Here is a 25653-nt window from a genome sequence, read left to right as displayed (position 1 = left end):
GGGACATGGGTTCAAGCCCTGGTCCGGGAAGATCCCACATGCCAGAGAGCAACTAAGCCGGATGTCACAACTACTGAAGTCCACGCACCTAGAGCCCGTGCTCTGCAACAAGAGAAGCCACCACAATGAGAAGCATGTGCACCTCAACTAGAGGAAGCCGGCGTGCAGCAACAAAGGCCAAACACAGCCAAAAATACATACATACATACATACATACATTTATTTTAAGAAAGTGCATGTATTTAAAAAAAACCCAAAAAGGTCCTACTGTAGAGCACAGGGAACTATATTCTATATCCTGTGATAAACCGTAATGGAAAAGAATATGAAAAAGAATGTACATAAATGTGTAACTGAGTCACTTTCCTGTACAGCAGTAATTAACACTGTAATTCAAGTGTATGTCAATAAAAAATAAAATTAAAAAAAATTGCCAGAAAAATAGTCACGTAAGGGGAACTTCCCTGGTGGTCCAGTGGTTAAGACTTTGCCTTCCAATGGAGGGGGTGAGGGTTCAATCCCTGGTCGGGGAGCTAAGATCCCACATGCCTTGAGGCCAAAAAACCAAAATATAAAACAGAAGCAATACTGTAACAAATGCAATAAACACTTTAAAAATGGTTGACAGCAGAAAAAATCTTTAAAGAAAAAATTCACATAAATCAGAAACAAATGAAAGATAATAAAGTCCATACATTAAAAAAAAAAAAGAGCATGGGTTCGGGTCACACTGCAACTTCCCACTTACTTATAGCTGTGCAATTCTGGGCAACTCACATAATGTCTCATCAGACTGTTCATCTATAAAATGGGGATGGTAAGAGTTCCCTACCTCAGAGCGTTGCTGTAATCCATAAACACGGTTAAGTGCCTTGGTAAATGTTTGAGGCTCTCTGGTTATTATGAATTAAAATATGTCAATGGCTTCTGGCCGTGTGATTCATATAATAGTTTGATGTTTAACCAAATGGTAAAACTATTCCATTTATTATTCCCATCTCTTTTTAACCCTTAGCCTGCTTTGTTGTTTATGTTTTCTCCCACCACAGAGTGCTAGTTCCAGGAGAGTAAAGGCTTTATTTTGTTCACTGCTGAAAGCAACAGCACCCAGAAAAGTACTGTACATATGAAGCCCTCAGTATACACTAGCTGAATGAATGGTGCAAAGTGTTACAAGGAAAAGTACACCAAAAACTTTCATTATAATAAAAAAGTATAGATAAAAAAATCTTTCTCTTGGGCTTCCTTGGTGGCGCAGTGGTTGAGAGTCCGCCTGCCGATGCAGGGGACACGGGTTCGTGCCCCGGTCTGGGAGGATCCCACATGCCGCGGAGCGGCTTGGCCCATGAGCCATGGCCATTGAGCCTGCGTGTCCGGAGCCTGTGCTCCGCAACGGGAGAGGCCACAACAGTGAGAGGCCCACATACCGCAAAAAAAAAAAAAAAAAAAAAAAAAAAAAAAAAAAAAAAAAAAAAAAATCTTTCTCTAATGGCTTCCAGTCAAGTAACTGAAAACACCATATGCTATAATAAAAACATAAGTAATTTATTAAAATTTGAAGGCAAAAACATAATTTTAAAAGATTTAGACCTATGTTAGGCATGATAGAGTATGGATGCTTTCTTGAAATTCACAATCAGATCCAAGAGTATCATTTTCAGACTGTTCTAGTAGACTGAGTTTACTTTTAGTTGTCTTTGATGAAACAGTCACTATTCTACTCTCTTTCTTAACAGAAATGTGTTTTTTCGAAGATTCACTTTTAATTGGTTTATTAACCAAAGATTTATTTTGCCCAATTCCTTTGCTTTTCTGCTTTACAGGTGAGTCAGAGCAGGAATGCAGGTCCTTCCCAGGTTGTTTCTTAGCAGAGTAGTTTTTGGTCTATTCACCTGCTTTGCTCATTTTCTCTGAAGAAGACCTGCTATTTCTAGATAATTCCTCTTCTTTTCTTTGACTTCCAGTTCCAGAAATGACGTCTGCTGAAGGAGAACATGTTCTAGCAATGAAATGTTCAAAAGACTCCTGCCGCTGCTCTGTGACTGGGACCCCGAGGTTGTCTTTGGAAGTTTCTAAGGCCTCCTGAGTAGACGCTGGGACACGGAAGGAGTCGAGAGGCAAAGGAATCCTAGCATCACCTGTAATTTTCGGAAAGTGGAGGGGAAGACAAAAGACAAGACAAAAATTCAGTGATGAACAAAGCCAACCATTAAAAAGTAGAGTTCAAAACTTCAATGTTACTCTGTAATCTTATTATTAACACAGTCAATTGATTAATCAGAAGATTTCAGAGCCAGTTTTTTTTGTAATTATATCTTGCCAAGTGATTCTCAGCTTAACCTAGCTATATCCAAGGCTATGTCCGCTACGTTTTCAGACTTTGGTGATTGGGGTAGTTATTACCCATTTCCTTTCCCTCACTAAAAATAAAACCCTATTCTGTAAGATAATTAATTTCTTTTCTATCCTCCAGGCACATGTAAACCGTATATAGTTTGTGACCAGACTGTGTTCTCAAGCTGTCAGTTCCCAAGGCCACTCTGAGATTGGCTGATGGGGGCTCCAAGTAAGGCTAGAGGAAAAGCTGACAGGTTTTCCCCTCCCATTCCCATAACCAGGTGATTCACTCTAATATGTTACCTATTAGCTATGTCTGGATTACTTATTTTAAAAATTATATCAGTATGTGTACCTTCATTAGTGTTCCTTCATTGTAAGCTGACTGCATACAAATAGAAACCTAGATAAAATATGAACAGAATAGACATTTATACAATTTAAAATCTGGAATATTTTCTCTAATGTCTTCTTTCTTCATTAAGGATAGTTTGCTTTAACTCATAAATTTTCTAAAGAACTTCCAGTCTCCTTATTTACAAAAGTACAGTATCATGAAATGGGCACACATTTACTAATCTCAGATTTGGAAAGGACTCCAGAGTCTTCTAGCTCCCGAGCATGTGAACTATTAGAGACTGATCATTATTGTTTTCTCCCTGACTTGGTCATTTCCTTTTTGCTAATCACTCTTAGAAACATTAAGTGCTGTTCTGTCCATTTACTTGGCTATTTTGCATTTGTTATGGGGCACCCTGTTTTGATTCTGATTTTCCTTCTTCAAGTGCCTTCTTTTCTTCTTTAGGTGGACTACTAACAGTAGAATTCATCTGGGGACGACCTAGTAAATGAAAATCTGACTGATCTATACCAGCCATTGTGGCCAACTGCCCAAGCCTAGACGAGAGGAGGAAAGGAGAAAAGACAAAGGTTATTATAATCATAGAAGAGCAGTTTAGATTTCCCCAGACATACAATCATGAAATACTACTAAAATCTTTTTTTTTTTTTTTTTGGGGGGGGTACACGGGCCTCTCACTCCTGTGGCCTCTCCCGTTGCGGAGCACAGGCTCTGGATGCGCAGGCTCAGCGGCCATGGCTCACGGGCCCAGCCGCTCCGCGCCATGCGGGATCCTCCCAGACCAGGGCACGAACCCGTAGCCCCTGCATCGGCAGGCGGACTCTCAACCACCCCGCCACCAGGGAAGCCCTACTTCTAAAATCTTAAAAGCCAACATCCTACTCCAGACTACAAGCCTCTCTCTCCCCCAAATCCTCAGCCCTTTCCAGATTCATCCTCTAGGAGACATCCCACTGTCTCACTAGCAGCTTCAATATGTACCATGAACCCTGTCCACTGCCTGTCACACCTCCATTCCCACACTTCTTTCTTTTTTCTTGACCTTTTTTTTTTTTTATTAGTTTCTGCTTTATAACAAAGTGAATCAGTCATACATATACATCTGTTCCCACATCCCTTCCCTCATGCATCTCCCTCCCTCCCACCCTCCCCATCCCACCCCTCCAGGCGGTCACAAAGCACCGAGCTGATCTCCCTGTCCCACACTTCTTTACCATCTTTCCTCCAGTTTCCAAGAATGTGTTTGTTCCTTCCTTCCCAACACCAACACCAATTCATTCACTGACAAAACACCACTCCATCAACTATCAATCTCCACTTCCCTCTTTCAGCAAAATTGCTCCCGGTTGAGAACCACTGACCTATATCTCCCCTGCAGATTAATAATCATTTTTATGTCTAAGGCAAAGATAACTTTAATTCAAACTTATCAAACAAGCAAAAGAAGTGAAAGATAGGAAAATTCTTATGCATTCCCGAATATTTTCAATGAAAACTGCCTTTAATTTAGTCTTTACAAAACAACTATACCTACTAATTACTCTGTCTACAGGTTACTCTTTTATAATGGGCTCCCCACTCTACCAAAGCAGGCTTCCCTATTTGCATTTCTTAAAAAATTTAATTCCTCATTTTAAAACGTCAACTATATTACCTATAATTACACTAAATTTGGCTAAATATGGCCACGTAAGTGATGAATATTGCTCCAGTTCCTCAGCAAACTACCATTAGAGTCGCAAAGAGAAGAATGCCATGAAGAGAAATGAACTAACCCAGCATCTTTAAGGAGAACCAGGAAAGCATGGAACTTCTGAAAAGAATTCTCAGTGCTGCCCAAAACACCTTCATCATCCAGGATCATGCTTGTCAATGAGTGGGCATGAAGGGCTTCAGACAAAGAGAAAGTTGTGTTTCTTAACTGGGCATTTTCATGTTCCAGCTATACAAGAAGACTGAAAACGTCTGACATGATTTTTTCTCATTGTCATCAAAAGTAGTCTTGCCTTGGGCTTCCCTGGTGGCGCAGTGGTTGCGAGTCCGCCTGCCGATGCAGGGGACACGGGTTCGTGCCCCAGTCCGGGAAGATCCCACATGCTGCGTAGCGGCTGGGCCCGTGAGCCATGGCTGCTGAGCCTGTGCGTCCGGAGCCTGTGCTCCGCAACGGGAGAGGCCACAACAGTGAGAGGTTCACATACCGCACAAAAAACCCAAAAAAACAAAAAACAAAAAGTAGTCTTGCCTAGTTTCAAGGAACAAAACTAAAACACTCAAAATGTAATTAATTTATAATTAGTGTAACCCTCCGCCAGTAAAGACAGAGACCATATCACATAATAACCAAAACCCACAGGCACCCAACAAAGTTTCCTATATAACACTTAGGTGGTATATAAATAAACCAAAGTTACCGTTTTATTAATGATCTTTCACAAAAGATCACATTTCTAACTGGTTCAATTCATAATGGAGCCTCATTCCGCATTAGAAAACGACCTGCTTTAAGTTTCCCTTAAATTAGAAAGTGAATTATAGAATCTGATTTGAACAAAACATATTACAACTCTGCTGAATGTTAAGAATTAACTTTAGTGAGTAAAATATCTAATGCTTACGTTTAAAAGTCCTAAATCATACCCAACCCAATTTATTAAATGTACGATCACCAATATTTTCTTTGGCTTCTTGAACATATTCACCCCCGTGCACTCTTCCCCTTCTGCTCGTCATCTACACACTTAAAACCCCCTGTAAGCTCAACTCTCGTATTTCTCAGAAAGGCCGTTAATGTTCATGATGCCCCTTTTGCCTTACATGAGCAGGTGCTCAACATTTATTGAATGAGTGTCTGCCAATCCAATGGATGCACTTTCAAAAATTCCTCCCTACACTCATCCTGTGATAAATTATATTTAGATAGAACTTTTTAGATTATGCCCTGCTTTCATGCACATTACCTAATGTAATTCTCATAGTATATATTTTTATCTTTCATTGCATTCTTAGAAGTTTTCCAATACCTTAAATTTATTTAAATGATTCACTTTCCTAATTCATTGCCAGGAGAGTCTCATCATGTCTTTTATGTTACTCTATATACAATACATGCACAGAAAGTGCCTTCTTGAATCAAAGAATCATGAACAGGAAATAAGCTAATGTCATATAAAAGCACACACACACATACACAAAACCAGATTTTCACATCTTTAAAAACATGCTTTCTGGAATATAGATCATATCATCACTAAATACCAGTAAATGCAAAAGTCCATATGATACAACCAATTTGCAACATATTACAGTTTTAAAGCTTACAAAATATGTGTATATGGCTTAAAATCAAATCAAAATAAAACCAAAACACTCTCAAAAGCAGATGAAACGTGTTTACCTCACTGACTCGTCTATCAGCCTTCAGTCTTATTACTCTTTCCTCCTTTAACTGCTTTAGGCACTCCTCCAGGGTTTCCTAAACAAACAGAGTCAATATTATAAGTAATTCATAGTATAATATCCAAAAGCCTTTCCAGCTATTGGTCTCATCAGGACTTAGGGGCAGAGCCAGAAGTGAACTCAGATTTTAGTCTGCTACTGGTCATAGCATACCATGCCAGTGAAATGAATGATCAAAATCTATCAAATTTGCAAAGATTTATTTAAATTCCACCCTTTCCAACATAAATTTGTGGCAGCCCACCATAAAAGGCATATGCACACATAACATAGTAAGTCAGAAATAAGAAGTTACGACCAAGAAAGAAAAATTCTATTTTTATTTGTGGGTCTCTTTATAGCAGGAAGTCCTATTAACGAACCTGCTTAGCATACCTGAATTGCATAATTGCAGATTCAAAAGCATGTTTTAAAAAAGTAATCACTTTTAAAGCAATTTACAGTCAAGCACTGTTCCTGGAGTTCCCTGGGTATTAAATAATTGAATCATCAAAACCCTAAGAGGGGGCTTCCCTACTGGCACAGTGGTTAAGAATCCGCCTGCCAGTGCAGGGGACACGGGTTCGAGCCCTAGTCCAGGAAGAACCCACATGCCACAGAGCAAATAAGCCTGTGCGTCACGACTACTGAGCCTACGCTCTAGAACCCACGTGCCACAACTACTGAAGCCTGCGCGCCTAGAGCCTGTGCTCCGCAATAAGAGAAGCCACCGCACCGCAACAAAGAGTAGCCCCCCGCTCGACGCAACTGGAGAAAGCTGGCGAGCAGCAATGAAGACCCAATGCAGCCAAAAATAAAATTATAAAACAAAATCCCTACGAGGAAAGAACGATCACTAACTCCATGTCATTTTACAGATGAGGGAAACAGAGGCAGAGAAGTAGAGTAAGTAGAGCAGCACAGCCAAGGTCACACCACTAAGTAGCAGAGCCACACTGTGGACTCAGGAAGCTGGCTGCCATTCCTGCTCACGGAGGTGGTAGTCTTCCCTTCACCAAGGTCACTGAAATAAAATGAACACTGATAAACTATCTCAGGAGTTTTAGGAACTAAGACGCTTCGGTCCTTGAAGTGGGGACACTGCTTGCAATAGGCAGAATTCTGACAGAGCCCCCAAGACTACCACTTACTGAAGTACACAAACCTTCCACTTATCCAATCAAACTCTAAATGTAGGTGCTGTAGTGAAGGGATTTTGCACATGGAATTAAGGTTCAAAATCAGTTGATCTTTTAAGATAGGGAGATTATTTTAGGTGGATGTGGCCTACTCAGGCACCCCATGAAAAGGACCTGAACTCTTCCTGAATTGAAGTACAAAAGGGACAAGAGGGAGACTCTCCATTGCTGGCTCTGAAGAAGTCCAATGCTGCGGCAGGGAAGGCAAGCGAGAGGCCTCTAGGAGCTGTAACTCTCCCCTGACTGACAGCCAGCAAGGAAATGGGGACCTCTGTCCTGCAACTGCAGAATCTGAATTATGCCAACAAGCCGGAAGAAGCCTGTAGGCATTCTTTCCCAGAGCCTCTGGACGCTAACACAGCCAGACTGACATCTTGATTTCAGCTCTGTGGCCCACACAAACTATGGTGAACATCCAACGTTTGGGGCTCAATATCTTACACTTAAATTTCACGTGCTTTAACACTCTCAGGAGGGAACCCACATGTGCCCGTGTGTATCTGAGCAGGAAGCCCAGTCACGCTGTGCCTGGAATTCTGACCTACAGAACTCTGAGCTAGTCAAATAGGTATTGTTTTCAGTCAGTAAGAGTGTAGTAAAAGAATTAATACTCTACTCAACCTCCAGGTTCGTGAACAAAATAAATGATTGTCATTGCTTTAGGCCACTGTTTTGGGGTGGTTTCTTATGCAGTGATAAACAATCGTAATACCTATACTTATGAAAACAGTAAGGTATATTTATACATGTTAACTGCTTTGAACAATCACTTAAAGAATGAGGAACTCTATTACCTGCCATCATTGGGAGAGGAGCTGGTATCACTTTCTGGACAGTAGCTTTTGGTACCTAACAACGATCCTACATCAGGAGTTTACCCTAAGGAAATCAAAGATGTGGGCAAAGATTTATCTACCAACATGATGTCATAAGATTGTTGATAACCAAACCCTAGAAGAAAGCTAAGAGCCTCCGAATTGGGACTGGTGTAAATAAAAACAGCTCATCGTCTGAAGGAATGAGCTATGAAGCCACTAAGAATGATAAGAGGTCTCAACCAGAGTTAATGAATGGGCTTCAGGAGTGCTACATTCAAAATGTATCTGTGCGTTTTTCCTGGGAGATGATGCATAAGCTTAATCAAATTCTCTGATGTAGAAGAGTAGTTAGTGACATGGCAAAATATTTCGGATACTTTTTTAAGACAAAAGAGCAGATAAGGTGTGTGTACATGCAGAGGTGGCTTTTATTTCCTTCAAGAAGTTGTTCATTGTTTTCAAACATTTGCTCAATGAACATATATTTTTATATTCAGAACATGTTTAAAAAATTGAGAGTCTAAGAACTTCAAATTCTTTAATGTTTCATTACTAAAGCCAGTCAAGTTTTCAATGGGGAAAAAGGGAAAAAAATTGCAGAATTCCTCTACTTTTAATATAATGGTTTAATCAATCTTCTAAAACTGATTTCAAAGAAATTCTAAACAAATAAACAAAAAAACAAAAAACCCTCAGCACGGTCAGAGGAAAGTAGACTAAAATTCCTGACTGGTTCTAAATAGCACATCAAAGTGCAATTACATGCAACAGTTTCTCCCTCTAATGGAGGGAGTTAGAACACAGTGTTCAATTTTTGTGAAAAAGTGTACCCTCCTCCTACAAAGTATTCAGAATTCATGTCCCTTACATGGAAATATGGAACCAAAAAAGTTAGAAAGTAAACTTGCTTGATATTCTATTACTTAAGTAAGGCTAATGATAAGGCTTTGGAATAATTTTCCTTCCTGCCATCTGCTCTCCCTTCCTCCCTTCTGTACACCGGCTAGGGTGATTTTTCTGGAACAAAGCTCCCATCATATTGGATATCAAATTTTATGTTCAACTTTTCTCCATTTAACATTGAAATCAATCATTTCTCATATAATCAGGGGATTCATAACCTTGATTTTTTTGTGTGGGCTACAAAATATTCCACTGAGTGGGTTTACTGTTTAACCATTTTACACATTTAAATTCTTTCCAACTTTTCAATATTATCAGACAAAATAACCGTTTTTATGCATGAAGGCTTTTTTCCATATTGAGAATAACATTCTTACAATAAATCCATAAAAATGAGTTTGAGATCAAAGCAAATGAACATTTTTAAGGCTCTGAGGTACCTATCTCCAGACTTCTTTCCAAAAGATTTCTGAGATTTTACACTGCCATCAGCGATGTATCACTTGGTATATAACCTCTACTATAACTGTTGGCTTACTTCCTCACTTAGAGTGCAAGTTATTTGAAGATAGGGGGTGTATTTTATTAAGTGTTTATCCCCAGCACCTGTGCCTAGCACAACGTAGACGGTCAATAAATAATTGCTTAATAAGGAAAATCCCTGCCACACACGTACATATAAGATGTACGTGTGTGAAAGGCAGACTGTGTGTTTTTCTCTAACTGGATAGATGAAAACTTGTCATCTTCTTTAATGTGCAATTTTTTTGCTTATAATTAGTAATTAAATTTCTCTTTTAGATTATATTGTAAATATTCAGATTCTCTGAGGCAAATGGGCCTGGCACTACCCATTAGCTACATAACCTTGGACAAGTTCTATAACTCTAGGCCTCAACTTCCTCATCTATAAAATGGAGATAAGCTCCCATATTACAGAGCTCTTGTGAGAATTACATGAGTTAAAATTAGAAGAGTGCTTGGTACATAGAATATGTGCAATTAATGCTGAATGAATGAACATGCGAATGCAAACAGTAGTGAAGGGCTTAAAATGAAACGGTCTCATCCCACTCCCACATCCAGCACTCAAGAAGCGACCGATTCTTTACGCAGTTTTTAATTGTAAAATACGATATGTGTACTGAGAAGTGCACAGAACAAAACTGTCAATGTGACAAATAAAAAGAGAATACTTACATAAGCACTACTCGAATCTGTCAGCATCGCAAAAACCCCCCATATCCTTTTCTCATCACAAGCTCCTTCCCTCTTCCCGGTTAAACACCAACCTCACTTCTTGACAGTCATTTCCTTTAACCTGCATGCATCCCTAACAAAAGAGTTTAGTTGTGTCAACATCTAACTTTATGTACAGGATCATAGTATATGAAGTCCTTTCTCTCTTATTTCTTTCTCTCAACGTTGGTTTAAAAAATTCATCCACATTGCTGCCTGTAGCTCTAGTTCATTCAATTTTATTGCTGGATAGTTTTCCCACTGTACAAATACACATCATTTATTTAATTTTTGACTCTTAATGGACATTTGGTTTGTTTTCAGTTTGTGCTAATGCAAATCATGGACAGGAATCCTGCTGTACCCATTATTCTGGTGCATTTACATAGGGCAGGGGTGAGGGCTGCTGGCTCACAGGCTATTTATATACCTTCAGTTGATGGAGAGGGCTAAATGCTTTCCAAAGTAGTTGTGTCGATTTATACTCCAGTATAAACAGGGTAGAAAATTCCCACAGTACTTCAGGTCTACAATACCTGATACTACCAGACTTTTTATTTATGTATTTGTCAATCTGATTGACATGTAGTTTCCTTGGTTTTGACTCACTTTTCACTTATTACTTAATGAAGTCGTACACTTTTCTGTGTTTACTGGCTGTATGGATTTCCTTTTTTATGAGGTTTACGTCAAATATTGTTATTTTTTATTATTTTATTATTATTATTTACTTTTGTCTGTATTGGGTCTTCGTTGCTGCGTGCAGGTTTTCTCTAGTTGCGGCGAGCGGGGGCTACTCTTCATTGCGGTGGCTTCTCTTGTTATGAAGCACAGGATCTAGGCGCGCAGGCTTCAGTAGTTGTGGCACATGGGCTCAGTAGTTGTGGCTCACGGGCTCTAGAGCACAGGCTCCGTAGTTCTGGTGCACGGGCTTCGCTGCTCCGTGGCATGTGGGATCTTCCCGGACCAGGGCTCGAACCCGTGTCCCCTGCCTTGGGAGGCAGTTTCTTAACCACTGCGCCATCAGGGAGGTCCAACTATTGTTATTTTGAATTCTTCTCCATGTCCAAGTAATACTCTTCCATGACTATTTTCTCACAAATTGGAGGCGTTATCTGTTCACTTTCTAACTTACTAATAAGTAAGGGTTTAGTTCCTCTACACTCTTTCCTATGTCCACACTGCTCAGTAAAGTTATGTCATCATGAGTTATTCCACTGCTCATGATCTCTTTGACTTGTAGTCATATACTTAAAAACCTACATTGTTGATCAACTAGAAACTCTCTCAACGTCACGCTTTGTAAAATGAGGACATTCATACCATCTTCCCTTTTTTCTACCTCCTGTCTACCTTCCAAACCTAGCTGTTACGTTGTCAAAGTTGAAATTTATATTCTGTTCTATGTGCAGTTAAGTCTTCTGTTATTTGAGAGTCAGTACGGAGTAAGGTTTAAGAGAACAGGCAGAGAGCCTAAACTCAGAGCCTCGATCCATCCTTAAATTAGGTACAGCCTGGGCAAGTTCCTTCCCTGTCTTAGCTTCCTGTTCTCAAAAGTGGGAATGATATTAGCACCAACCTCATAAGGCTACTCAGAGGATTAAATGAGTTAATATATGCAAAAACACTTAGAGCCTAATATATACTAAGTACATACTAGTACACAATACATTTCAGTACATACCAAGTTAATACTAGTACATACTAAGTATAGTTTACTTTAGTTATTTGTGATTACATGCACGTTGACAATAAAAGCTGCAAACCAAGACAGTATTGCCATTATTACAATGAAATGAATATTGCCCACTGCAGATGTACTGTGTCTCTGTGTATAGACTACACCTCGTTCCATACTGTGCCAGTGTCACTGCCCTTGTGCAGGGTGACCACATACCCCAAGCCGCCTTGGGCTGTTCCAGTTTATACCTGTTGTCCTGATGTTACAGCATTAGAGTGCCTCCTTACACTATTGAAGTGTAAGGAGTTTGGACAAGTTCTGGTTTGGACAACAAATTAGATAGGTGGTCATTACCCCTGTGTGTCACTGAAAAGGGGGACATCTATAGTGTCAAGTTGAAGTGGATTCTTCCCTTCCTCACCAATACTAGGTTAAAAATCAACCATAGTTTAGTGTGCTTCAGGTTTATGTCCATATAGCCTTTTCTCCTCTGGAGTTCAAGTTCCTTCTCCTCTTCCTCTCCCTCCTCCCTTCCAACAGTGCCTAACACCTAGTAAGTACAATATGCCTCAAGGTGTTTCTAAGCTCTCAATCACACAATCAATAGAAGCCTCTCCACTCTAGACTAGCTGCAGTCTGCACTGAATCCCCTATTACCTTCCTTCTTGGTTTATTGCCTCATTTGGCTGGATTATGTCTATAAATAGCTTAAGGTGTAGCACAGGAGGTCAATTTTTCAAATTTCTTTGGGTACAAAATACCTTCTTCAGCCTCCACGTATGACTGATAGTTTGGCTGGATACAAACCCCTAGGGTGAAAATTATGTGCCTGAAAAACTTTGGAGGTATCTCTCTAATGCCTTCCAGGATCCATGGTGCTCATGACAAGTATGATAAAGTCAGATTTTAACCTTTTTTTTTAGGTGACCAGTATTTTTCTCTCTGGAATGGATGTATCCTCTCAGTATTTTATTCTATTTTAATTTATTTTCTCAGTATTTTAAAGTTTCACAATGAAGGGTGCCTAGGTATGAGTCTATTCTTGCTCATCTTGCATAACTATTTTCAATCTGAGGCCTGATGTCTACTTTCAGCTGTGGGGAATTTTGTTGCCCTTTGACAGCTTCCCTCCATTTTTTTTCTGGGTCTGGACTTTCTAATAGTAACATGTGGGATCTCCCAGATGCAGCCTCTCTAACATATTTCTATCACATTTTCCATTGTGTCTTTCTTTTTTATATACTGAGAAATTTTTTAAATTCCTACTGAATTTATTTCAGCAACCATATTTGCATTTCCAGGAGACCCCTCTTGCTTTCTGACCATTCTCCTTTTCATTAATACCCTAGTCTTATTTTATAGTTGCTAGCTCTTTTTCAACCTCTCTCAGGATACTAATTAGGGTTTTTTCTTAAATTATTCTGTTCCCTAAATTGTCCCTGGTCCTACTAGGATATGTTTGCACTCTTTCCCCCTCTCTCATGTTGTAAGCTTTACTCAACTAACAGGCAAATGACAGTTATTTTCTATTTAAGAATGAGCGCAGAAAGCTCCCTGAAGTCAACGATTGATTGGCTTCTTATGCAGGAAGAAGCGGGGAGTAACTGTAACAGGATCTCCCCCAAACACAGTTTTCTAGGGTGTAAAAACTCACACTAGCTGCCCCAGTTCTCGCCAGTTTCACTGTTTTCAAAATGAAATCAGCTTATTTCAGGAGCGTGAGGGCGGGGCTGGGAGTCCACTCCTCCAAACACAACCCTTCAATGAGCTCCCCTATTTGTCACACTTTTAACTAACTCCACCCTCTCTCCTACATGCGCACCTGAGCATGGGGCTACTTTTTCAGGTGGGGTCAGAATCCTCCTCAGTTGCACGTGGTCCCTGTGCATATTCTAGGTGATGCTTTTCCTCTGTTCTACTGCTTCAGTTTCACACTCTTCCACTTGTCTTCTGTCTTTCCAAACTATGTTGAAATCTCTTGATTATTGTGGGCATATGTACTTAAACACGTTGATACCATCATTGTAGTGTCTTGTCAAAACAGAGAAGAGCTAAAAGGATTCTCAGTGCATTCTGAATCTGCTATTCTGTGGTCCCAGTGTTTAAACTTCTTGGACTTCCCCAGTGTCTATTACTGCTTTTACAAATACAATCTCGTGGTCTATTCGTGAAGGAAATGAATACACCACATCTAAAATAACAAGGAATGCGGGTTAGATGCTCTAGGGTCTTGTCATACTCTGCCATTTACTAATAAACCACTTGCGTTCTACAAATTGTAGGTGCTCATTTATAAAACGAAAGGGAGTAACTCTACATGAACTATAGATTTCTCCTACTCTAACATTTCATAATTTTCTAAGTTCTTCTCTTAAAATTTCTCTATATTATCATTAATTTTAATTAAAAAATAAAAATCTAACTTTCTCTTTTGAAAATCAAAGAGTAATTCCCGTAGTCCTACAATAATGGGATAATTAGTTCTGAAACCTGTCAAGTGTCATGTTTCATATGAAGAGAAAGTCATATTAAATAATTTTAAAAAATTAAACATGGACTTTGTAGCACAAAGACAAGGTCCCCCCCAAATGGTGTTCCTTTATTTACTAGAAATGTTCAGCTCTGCATTAAAGTTGAAATAAAATAAATATATTAATTTTGAGGTGCAAAAATTTCTTATAAAAATCAATTTTTCTTTTCTGTCCATACAAACAAAAGTATGGAATGACATTAGAGGTCAGGTTTATTTGGTAATAGAATGTAGCTTCTTGATATTTTTGATTTTAGGAAAGGAGAATATCAACATCAAAACTTGTTTCAACTTTACTTTTATTTAAAATGAGGCCATATTTTCCTCTTATAAAAAGAGAGTTCAACTAGAACTGTCAATTTTCTCATCTGTAAAACAAGAGCACTGAATCAGCTGACTGTATTCATTCAGAACTCAATTTCCTTATCTTATGATCACTAAGGTTCTCCCTAAATCTAATATACTAAGGTTCTAAGCAAAGGAAAATATATTACTAACGACATGTTTTGATTTTAGTTTCTTAGAGTTCAAATGTCCACCATTCACCTTGGTCTAAGCTTAAGGAACCATTCAAGGGGATACAATGCAGATGGGAGGAGAAAACAGAACCCTCACACAAGCTGTGCTGTGTTGCAATCAGCCTTCCGTTTGAAAAATAATCTTCTCTATAGCTTTAAAGTGATAACTTTGTACCTGCAATGCTTCTTGTTTCAAACGGATTTTCTCTGGCTCTTCCTGAACACGTTCTGAGGAATCATCGACCTCTTCGATTTCTGAGGAGGAAGGACTCTCTACTGTCACAGTCACAGGAAATTCTGATGGACCTGAGTGTCACAAGAAGAAGATAGGAAACCACAGAGTTGTTAAACTAAAGTGCAAAAAAAGAAGACAAGATTGTATAAAAGACAACACAAGCCAGATACCAAATATCCAAATATTAGAGGACACTTAACAAAAGTGATCTGAGGTATCATTATTTATAAATGTCTCTCACTGCTCTTTAGTGTAAAATAGGCAATGACTAAGTAAAAGTACAGTAACTTATTTTTGCTATGTTACTGTACAGACCTCTGTTGTACGTGGTTAGGATTAGTAATGGGAATTGCCCATATTATTTTATTAAGTTTCTTTCACAGAAGCCAAGTGAAGATCCAAGGTAAACATTTTTTCTCAGATCAACTTTATACTGCAAATGAAAAATTTATTCTTCACCATCAGACAAAAACAGTCTGGAAGAAAATGTAGTTTTTCAGAGGAAAATACATCAGTAAAGGGACTGATGAATAATCAGAAAGTCAACATATCTAAGCTGTGAATAATAGACATTAGAATTTAAAAAAATAAATCACATACACATACACAACTAAAACTGACCCATCAAAAATTTCATCTTCTCACCACCCTTAAGCCAAAACTAGGGCAACAATTCTCCCAGCAAGCTTCACTGCCACTGCAATGTTGTTCAATAGGACATTTCCAAACATTTAAAAACTGACCTGGCCACAACCCCATAAAAGTCTACAGATCATAAAGAACTGTGCTGGGATTATATAACCACGCAGAAGACAAGTCACTAGGACATCATTTTGACAACAAGCAGCAAACCCTGCAGCATAGGAAAACCCTAACAGGAGAACGAGGTGCACACCCCTCTCTCTGGGAATGCAAGGCCAGGATTGACACCCAAGATGCTCTTCTCTCAACCTCAGCAGTGGTGCCTTTCACAGAGCAACTATGCAGTCTCCCAAGACCACTGGGAAGGAGAATCTGATACTGACAGTATTAGCTTGCCATGAGGCCATAAGCGAGGGAATGTGTGTGGCCTTGGTGAGAGAGCAGAGGTTTGGGAGATGTTGCTTTATATTGGCTTTCAGATCAGGAATTTGTACATATAGCCCGCAAACAACGTTTCTTGAAAACGTGAACATTCTTGAGTATGACAGCTCCATGTGAGGGGTCAGAAATGGCAGTCAAGTTCGTTTCACTGGGTAACAGCTGATTTGCGGACTGGAAAACAGGCTTCCTTGTTTACAGACATCACCACAAGGCTGCCCGTTGTGTGCCAAATCCACACAACTACACAGTTGCATTGGGAGAGCGACCAAACATGTTTTATATGGATTTATTTCAGAGAGGGAAATGCTTCTTGTAAGGCTCTGTCAGTTTAAAAAGCAAGAAGAATGACCATCCACCTTTCCCAATTCAAGCCCTATATATCATAAATATGATAGCTACACACCACCGATTACATACATCACGAGCTTTGATGAATGGAAAGCCCCTAAAAAGATATCAACAAAACGAAGTTAGATCTTCATGTAAATACATCACCAGTTAAACCCAGTTAATACAACTATTTAGTAGTATGAACAGTATCCATACAGAATTGTGTATAAAAATAAATAAGCTCAAAACAAGGACTTGGAGGGCTCTGCTACGGAGAAAACACAACAGAATTCAGCCTACTGGCTTGGTAATAACTCTCTGAACTGCTGAGAGGCCCCTTCAGCTCCTATGTTCAGGATGGTTGAGATTTCAGTCTCTCTTCTTTAAATGGTGATATTAATCGTTCTCTAATTTACCCCCCTGTGTGACGAGGATGGACCTGCGATTAAGTGTCTCAGGAAGAAGATAGGAAACCACAGAGCTGTGAAACTCAAGTGCAAACACTGGGGATTCAACACTATAGTTTATGCAACAGCAATTCACATCACCATTTGCAAAAAAGTAGTCGGTTGTCCAGTGGGGATTAGAAACATCCATTTAACATGAGCAACTGAACAGATATTTTACACAGTAACTACTTCAAGTACTATTTAAAATCAATTCTCTTTGTTTTCTTAAGCAATTGTTAATCCCCAATTTCCTGATTACTACCAAGTAAGTCACCTGAAGATCATCTAGAGCCATCTATTTCATTTAGCAAGCCTAAAGCTATAATTCAACCATTTTATTTACTGTTCTGTGACAAAAATTACTATGAACAGCTATCCCCTGGATAAGAAATCAGGTAATGCTAGTTTGACTCACTAAATCTGATTTACTGAGTTAATAAGCCAGTTGATTTCGAATAGGTCTCATGCATATTTTTCATCCATTCTGCATTAAACTATTTCCCATGCCTAAAATGTCTTTTTTCCCATTCGTACGTATCCAAATTCCTACTTCTGTGCTGTAGGGCTTCGCTCAACTACACCTGCCTTTAATCAAACTTTTCTCACATGCACAATTGGTGATCATTTTAGTCTCCTCAAGACTCCCACGGAGTTACCTCTGTTGTGACACTTGAGAAACAACTTGAAACTCCCAATTACTTTTAATTTTTCTTCCTTAGAGGGCTCATTAGGCAGAAGCTATGTGTGAGTTACCTTTTTTCCTCTACACAAAGCACCAGAGGCCACCCACATAATACAAGGTCCAAAATAAAGAACTCTAAATGACTGAAAAAGACAGGGAATGCAAACAGGTTACCTGTTGCTTTTTGCACTTTCTGCAGGACACAATGGCCGGAAACCAGACACTCCAGGTGGTAGCGGTTCAGGAGGGTAACATTCTTTACCAGCAGAGTGTTTCCTTCCATTACTTACAGGCTTCTTTGCGGCCAAGACTACGTTTGACAAAGCATGAAAACAAGGAATCAAGATGCACCAAAGGTCTACACAGCAACTGTCACACGTGCACACGTCGAAAGGAATCAAAAAGGCACTTGACAATGATGCCAAGCCCATTAAAAAGAGGATCGGTTTTGTACAAAGGTTTTACATAAGCCAGCATTAAAAAAATATATAAGTTCTCTACAGTAACAAGTTATTTTAACTAAAACAAAAGTATTGAGATGTGCAGAAATGCAAAAATAAAGTTTAAAAAAAAATCCCAAAGTATGATACATTTTATGTATCATGCAGAAACACTCAAGTTTCCTGAATCTTAGAACACCTTTGGCATTTCTGAATCTCAAGGACACAGAAACACAGATACACCCATGACTTCTGCCAGACAGAATCTTCAGAAGTAGACCAAAAGTTAAATTGAAGATGAATTTTTCTATGTAAAAACAATACAAGTTCTAAGGCTGCAAGTTGCTGGGGGGTAGGTGGGTCAATTTCACCCTCCTATAAGCCTGTCAACCTTCACTGCTCCTTTGATTTCATATAGAAAACACACAAAAAAACAAACGAAACCCACTGGATGAAAGAGTGAAATGTGGAGACCCACCCTATATTTCAGTAGTAAAGAGGCAAGTATCTTTATATGAAACACTTGGTTGCAGAAACTAGACCTACGTGTTAATATTTTACTTAGAACAAGCCATATATTAAAATTCACATTTAAATATTTAATTTGAATTTACTGAAAACAAACATCATAGGTTAAAATGGTTATACTTATCCTTCAAAGCTACTATATTTTATGTTATTTTATTTATTTTAATAGATCCTGATTGGAGTATAATTGCTTCACAATTCTGTGTTAGTTTCTGTTACACAACAAAGCGAATCAGCCACATGCATACACATGTCCCCATATCCCACCCTCTTGAGCCTCCCTCCCACCCTCCCTATCCCACCCCTCTAGGTCATCGCAAAGCACCAAGCTGATCTCCCTGTGCTATGCTGCTGCTTTCTACTATATTTTAGCAGCATTAGGATGCCGGGTAAAATGGAGTGTATGCGGTAATACAGGACAAATATTTCATAGAGTGTAGCTTATTGATAATCACCACACGATCCTCTGTGATTTACATCCCTCTTAAAAATATATAGGAGCTCAGTTCATTTTGTGCTATTTTATTGTGTTTTTTAACTTAATTGCCATCAAAAGAATGTTTGTATGCATATGGTTTGTATGTGTATACCCTTCCTTTACTTTCAGAAACTAATGCAAATACATTTGTATTAAAATTTTTTTAAATTGCACTTTTCTTGTTAGGAGATTAAAAAATTTCTAATAAAAGTTCCCATCTTTTATTAGGCATACATAAGTACAATATAAATGTGGCACAATTCACACCATTATTTCACCCCTATACTCACCTGGATCTAGGTATATAACCAGATACTGATTTCGCTTACCTCTATGTCTCCAAATAACTGAGGCAAATACAAAAAAAAAGCCCAAGAAATAAAATTACTCTTAAAAGAGTTCAATGAGCTTGTATACTTCAGTTACATTTCCACTTTGTTTAATCATGCTAACTAAAAAAAAATGTTTAACTGTTCTCATTCCATGATGCCCTATTATTCTGTACTAATTTTACAGAATTCCTAATATGTTTTACATATACATGTTTTATTTATATATCTTTCCATTTCTAATATCATAGCAAAAGTCAATGTAGCTATTTTAAAAATGCTTTACATATGATATAAATTTTTAATAATAATATCTAATTAGTGTGATATCACAAATCTTAACTTCTTTGAATGTACTATTTGATTATTAAAATATCACTCTCTGGAAATAACAATTGGCAGACGATCATAAGCTTTTTTTTGACTTCATAAACACTCTTAACAACTTATTTAATACACTATTGTCCAAGCAAGTTGATGAATAGAGAATCAAAAACATACAACTTGAAGTAGAAAAAAAAAAGCTGTATTTATGAAGATGTTTACAATAGTTTATTTGAGGTTATTTCCAATTTTTCACCAATTTAAAAAATTGACCTACTCAATGAAACCTTGTGAATGCAATGTTAAAAAGTATAACTATGAATCACAGAATTTAAATTTAGTATGAAAAGAATGGCAAATTATATCGAAGCTATGTGGAATTATGTTTATAGACAGCAGGAAGAGAAAACTAAAATGTAAATATTGCTTGATAGGATAATGGGATTAGAGGTGGTCTTTTAAATTTTTCATTTTTATGCTAATACAATACCTTTATAAAACCCAAAAATCTTCAAACAACACATTTTTTAAAAATTGTGGTAAATGACACAAAACAGAAAATTTATAATTTTAACCATTTTAAAGTGGACCGTTCAGTGATATGAAGTCAACAAATTTTTAAAACTTTCAGAGGGCCCCTGAATAAAAGATGTGTTGTCCACTGGTGATTTTAATGTATCTGGTATATAACTAAAGTCATCACAAAACTCTTTCTGGGAAATTGGCAGATCATAAACATAAAAAATTTATTTTGCTTTTTATTAAACCTTATTGTTTTGCTGTTTCAAAATTCAAATTTACTCACAAGAAAGAGTCAGTTTCATATTAGATTTGGTTTCACAAATGCTGCTCCTGCTATTCATTCTTATCACCAAAAAAAAAAAAGACTATTTGTGGCTAACGATAATATGTTACAGAAAATAAAAAGTTAAAAGGTTTTCAGTCTGCATATTTGGGAACCTAAATTAAAGCATCACACAACATTTTCAAAAACAGAAAAGCCATTTGATTTGACTAAAATCTTAGTTTTAAGATGGCAGAAAGTACCTTGATAATTTTCTTTTAAGAAAGAAAGAAAACCAAGCCATTAAAGAGAAATTCTTCCGAGAGAACTGAAACATGTTATATACCTCTGACTTGGCACTCCTTCCACCTGGAGAACTTTTTTGGTAACTGTTTTCATCACAGAATGATCTAAAGTAAAATGAATTGAAATTAGAGTAATTATTTTCCAATGAGTGGCTATTTCCATTTAAAACCAAAAGCCAACTAATTATTGCTTTTCCCATACATTTAAATATGAAATCTACATTATATAATTATACACTTATTTCCCCCTTTGTGTATTCTAATTTCTTCCTCAGAAACCTAAGATGCCATCTTGCAGACTGCCCACAGTGGCTACTATATTGGCAGCAGCAAAGGTCAACTTTAAACATTTTTGCATCTAAAGTGGCTTTGGATACCTTTGGATACAAAGTACAGTCTGAGCACCGTCCAGACGCTTCGATACCTAAACAGCATCTAAGATATCAAACCAGGGCATCCAAGATAACAAACCAAGTCCTGATATTCCCTCAAAAGCTGCTCCTCCCATCAGCCCCCTTCTTCTAAGTGATACTACCCAGTTGCACACATAATCATCAATGACTTCTCTCCTTGGTACTATTTCCTTCATACCTCACATCTATCTGCAGGTCTTGATAGCTACACCCTCAAAACACAACCTGAATTCAACCACTTTTCACTTGCTGCAAACTTCCAACCTAACCTAGGCCATAAACATCTCTTATTTGGAGCACTGTGATAGCCTCCTAACTGGTCTCCCTGTTCCTCTTCTTTTTTTTTTTTTTTTGCGGTACACGGGCCTCTCACTGTTGTGGCCTCTCCCGTTGCGGAGCACAGGCTCCGGACGCGCAGGCTCAGCGGCCATGGCTCACGGGCCCAGTCGCTCCGCGGCATGTGGGATCTTCCCGGACCGGGGCACGAACCCGCGTCCCCTGCATCGGCAGGCGGATTCTCAACCACTGCCCCACCAGGGAAGCCCCCTGTTCCTCTTCTTGATCCTCCCAAGTCCCTTCTCTATACCAGGTCACCTTATTCAGATACGATTTGGATCATGCCTTGTTCCAGTTCAAACCGTTCAAACCCCTCTACTCATTTAGAATAATCCACATCTTTACTCTGGCCTTCAGGACTTTACAAGAGCAGACCCCTGGCTAGCTCCTTGACCTCATGTCATACCACACTCTTCTTCACTCGGTACTCTGCCCAGATTGGCCTCCTTGCTTTTCCTTAAATACTCCACCCACCTACATGCCTACATACTCATTGCCTCCTTGTCCTGGAATGTGCTTACTCCACATCTTCCATGGCTTGCTCCTCTCTTCATTCAGGTCTCCGTTCAAATGCCACTTCTCCACTGAAGCTGTCCCCTAACAAACCTATCCAATGGAGTCCTACCTGCTCTCCCTCACTCTCCTTACATTAAGATAGTTTTGCACTTCCTACTCTCTAAAATTATATTACTTATCTGTTTACTCATTTCTATCTCATCTCCTTCACTAGAATGTAAGCTCCATGAGGGCAAGACTTTTGTCTGTCTGGTTCACTGCCTTATCCCTAGTCCCTAAACCCGTATCTGGCACACAGAAGATGATTACAAAATTACTTGTGAATCTGACAAATGAATAAAGTACTCCTGGCAAGAATTCAGAGGTTGCACAGGAAAGAAATAATGCTCTTGGTGGAAGCAGGCTTAGTATCTAGGTTCACCTCTATTCAGAGTAGAGATAAGAAAAATTTACAAGTATAATTCACTTTAATTAGTACATTAGCTGCTAAAAACATAAGGGAAGTGCAACACTAGAAAAGTACAGTTGAAGCTTGAACAACATGGGTTTGAACCTCGCGGGTCCACTGACACACGCATAGTTTTCAATACATATGTACTATCGTCCTACATGATCCAAGGTTGGTTGAATCCACAGATGTGGAACCACTGACTATAAACTTATACCCAGATCTTCAACTGCGTAGGGGTCGACACCCCTAAGCCCACGTTGTTCAAGGGCCAACTGGATATGATGAGGAAAGTTAAACACATTAAGTTTTAAAAAACTGTCAATACCTGAACAAATTCTTTTTGTTTTGCTATGTGTTTATCAATTTAAAAAAAGTGACCACATACCAACAAGCAGATTTTTTCTTATATCCAGAACGAGGAGAGTTCTGTTGGTTTCAAGGGCCTTTAGTAAAGCCTTTGCTCCTTCACTGGTGAGGCCGCACTGCTGCAGGTCAAGTGCTTTCGATGAAAGACAAAAGGTCACTTGCTAACTCTACAGATTTAACATATAGACAACTCTCATTTTCTCACGTGTGGAAGAGTCCTGCACAGGACAAGTCATGGCAGGTTTGTAATTTGGGGTATGGAAAAAAACAAAAACATATACGCACACACATAATGCATAATCCAATTTAAAAACCTCTTCTTGGATGTGCAATGATAACCCTGGCTTTAGTACCAATAAATCATACAACATATTTTACAATTACAGAACTGGAGAATAACTGTATATTACCTATGAGCAAAAAGCATCACAAAATGAATCTCAGTTCATAATTAGCAAGGGTGGCAGGGGCATGTAAACCTCACAAGCAAAACCTGGTGGAGCTCAGAAATGCACTGCATTCTTTTGATCATGATCTTCAGCTCCAAATCACACTTGAAACTAGTTCAAAGGGGAAAACAAAATAGAAGAAATGTAATAACTGTTAGTTTTAGAGGAAAAAAAGACAAGTCTAAGAGGATACAAATAATAAAAACTTTCAACAATGTGTGAATAGAGAATACATACTAAAAACCTATCATGAAAGTATGATGGTCAAGAACCCTCGCAGTAAAAGGTCAGACAAAAACCAGAAAAACGGATCATGAATTCTAGTAGTTCTGGGGCTGAACAACCTACTCACTTAAACCAAAGGGATCATCACTAAAGCACAGGTATTAAAAAATATTACATGAAAGGAAACTATCATGAGTCTTTTGTTTAAGTGTTGTGTGGACCATCACATTAAAATAACTGGAGTCTTTCAACACCCCCATGACACACAGAAATAGCAAGTCAGACATACGGATCTGACAGGATATGATACAACCCTTACAAACTCTCACTACAGAAGAATGGACACAGGGTATAATTAACCAAATAGCCAAATTAATACAAACAGCCAGTAAACCGCACCAGTCAATCAAATGAATACAAAATAAAACAAAATGTGGTTATTCTCCTATCAGATCAAGCCAAGATTCTGTAAGAAAAGCCTTTAAATAATGTCTATACCCTTTGGATCCAACAACTCTCTTTCTAAGAATTTAACCAAAAGAAATAGTCAGAGATATAGGTAAGGATATATATCAGAGTACTATTTGTAACTGAAAAACTGGACAAAGCTTATATACAAGAATGGATAAGCTATGTGCACTGTGGCATATTCATATAATGGAATACTGAACAATCACAAAAAATGATGTAGGAGATGCAAATTTACTGACTTGCTAAAATGCTCATACTAAATTAATTGAAAAAAGTTATAAAATTTGGAGTAATCCCACTTGCATAGAAAATGGAGAGGTACTCATTTTTGTAGTTTTACATTTTTTTACAAGTGCTACAGGCCAGTGTTTGTGAGAGGCAGGCTTCACGTCTACTGTTGGGGTGGACTACAAATTGGCATAGCCTTTCTGGGTGGCAATTTGGCCATGTGTATCAAATGTCTTAAAAATATGTCACACTTAGTCATTCCACTTGTAGTACCTTATTCTACAGAAGTAATCCCGATGGACACAGAGATGTATATACAACGTATTCACATTGTTTCTGACAGGGAAAAGCAAACTGTCTAAATAGAATTGCAACGAATTGATTAAACTAGGGGACATCAATACGACGCAATACTACATGATACATCATTAAGTGAAAAAAGCAGGAATGTGAAATAGCAAGTATACTACAATTCTATTTTTGTAATCCCTAAGTGTACATATATATTTGTAGAAAAAAAAAGACTGAAAGTATATACACCAAAATGAACAGTGATTATATCTGGGTATTAAAATTATAGGTAATTGTTCTCTTGTTACTCTGTATTTTCTATAAAGGATATATGCAACTCTTAGAGAAAGTTTAAAAGCAAAATAAAAGCTATCAGTAAAATGAGGCTTTAAAAAATCCTATCACAATAGTATCATGCCAAAAGCTAAGCATATTAAAAATTCAATATTTTCAATTTTAGAATTTCCCTCTAAGCCATAAATCCTCACTAAGAGATTCTGCCAAAGCACTTGCACCCAGGTCACCAATGAGCGTGTTGCAGTTCAGAGTGATGCGCCTCAAACCAGCCATGCAGTCAAGATCACGTCTCCTGGAATGAAGACTCTCAGCCCAGGTTTCTTCATGCCTTCTGGTAGTCTGATACTTCAAAGATTTAATGGGATGAAATTAAGATGCTTGAATAAGGAAACAGGGTGTGCCTGAGTATGGCTTATTATGTCAGAGATTTACACACACACACAGATCAAGCATATATGCCAGGAGCATCAACCTGAGAAATTCAAGTCACTTCTGGTTTACGAGTCCAGTGACCCAGATTCTGCTCGGTCAGTGATTAGATTCTAGCCACTGCATTTCCTGTTTCTGAACACTTACGTAAAGTCGGACAACTCAATTACAGTCTATGAATTATTTTCCTTAT

General features: G+C 38.3%; 1 pseudogene across 1 annotated transcript in view; it reads right to left on the bottom strand.

The window, feature by feature from the left end:
• Positions 1-1521: 1521 nt before the first annotated feature.
• LOC307055613 (centrosomal protein of 78 kDa-like) overlaps positions 1522-25653 on the bottom strand; it is a 591539-nt pseudogene continuing 567407 nt past the window's right edge. The window contains exons 6-16 of the transcript in view: positions 25202-25376; positions 23090-23203; positions 21030-21093; positions 17975-18249; positions 16741-16784; positions 15197-15327; positions 6093-6170; positions 4474-4640; positions 3063-3234; positions 2693-2740; positions 1522-2154 (exon numbers count right to left, since the gene is read on the bottom strand). The product of the transcript in view is annotated as a centrosomal protein of 78 kDa-like (transcript). The remainder of the gene's footprint in view (positions 2155-2692; positions 2741-3062; positions 3235-4473; positions 4641-6092; positions 6171-15196; positions 15328-16740; positions 16785-17974; positions 18250-21029; positions 21094-23089; positions 23204-25201; positions 25377-25653) is intronic.

The sequence above is a fragment of the Hyperoodon ampullatus genome (genome assembly GCF_949752795.1).
Source record: "Hyperoodon ampullatus genome assembly, chromosome: 7".
NCBI classification, from domain to species: domain Eukaryota; kingdom Metazoa; phylum Chordata; class Mammalia; order Artiodactyla; family Ziphiidae; genus Hyperoodon; species Hyperoodon ampullatus.
The sequence above is the reverse complement of the archived record's forward strand: the minus strand, read 5'-3'. Positions and strand labels throughout refer to the sequence as shown.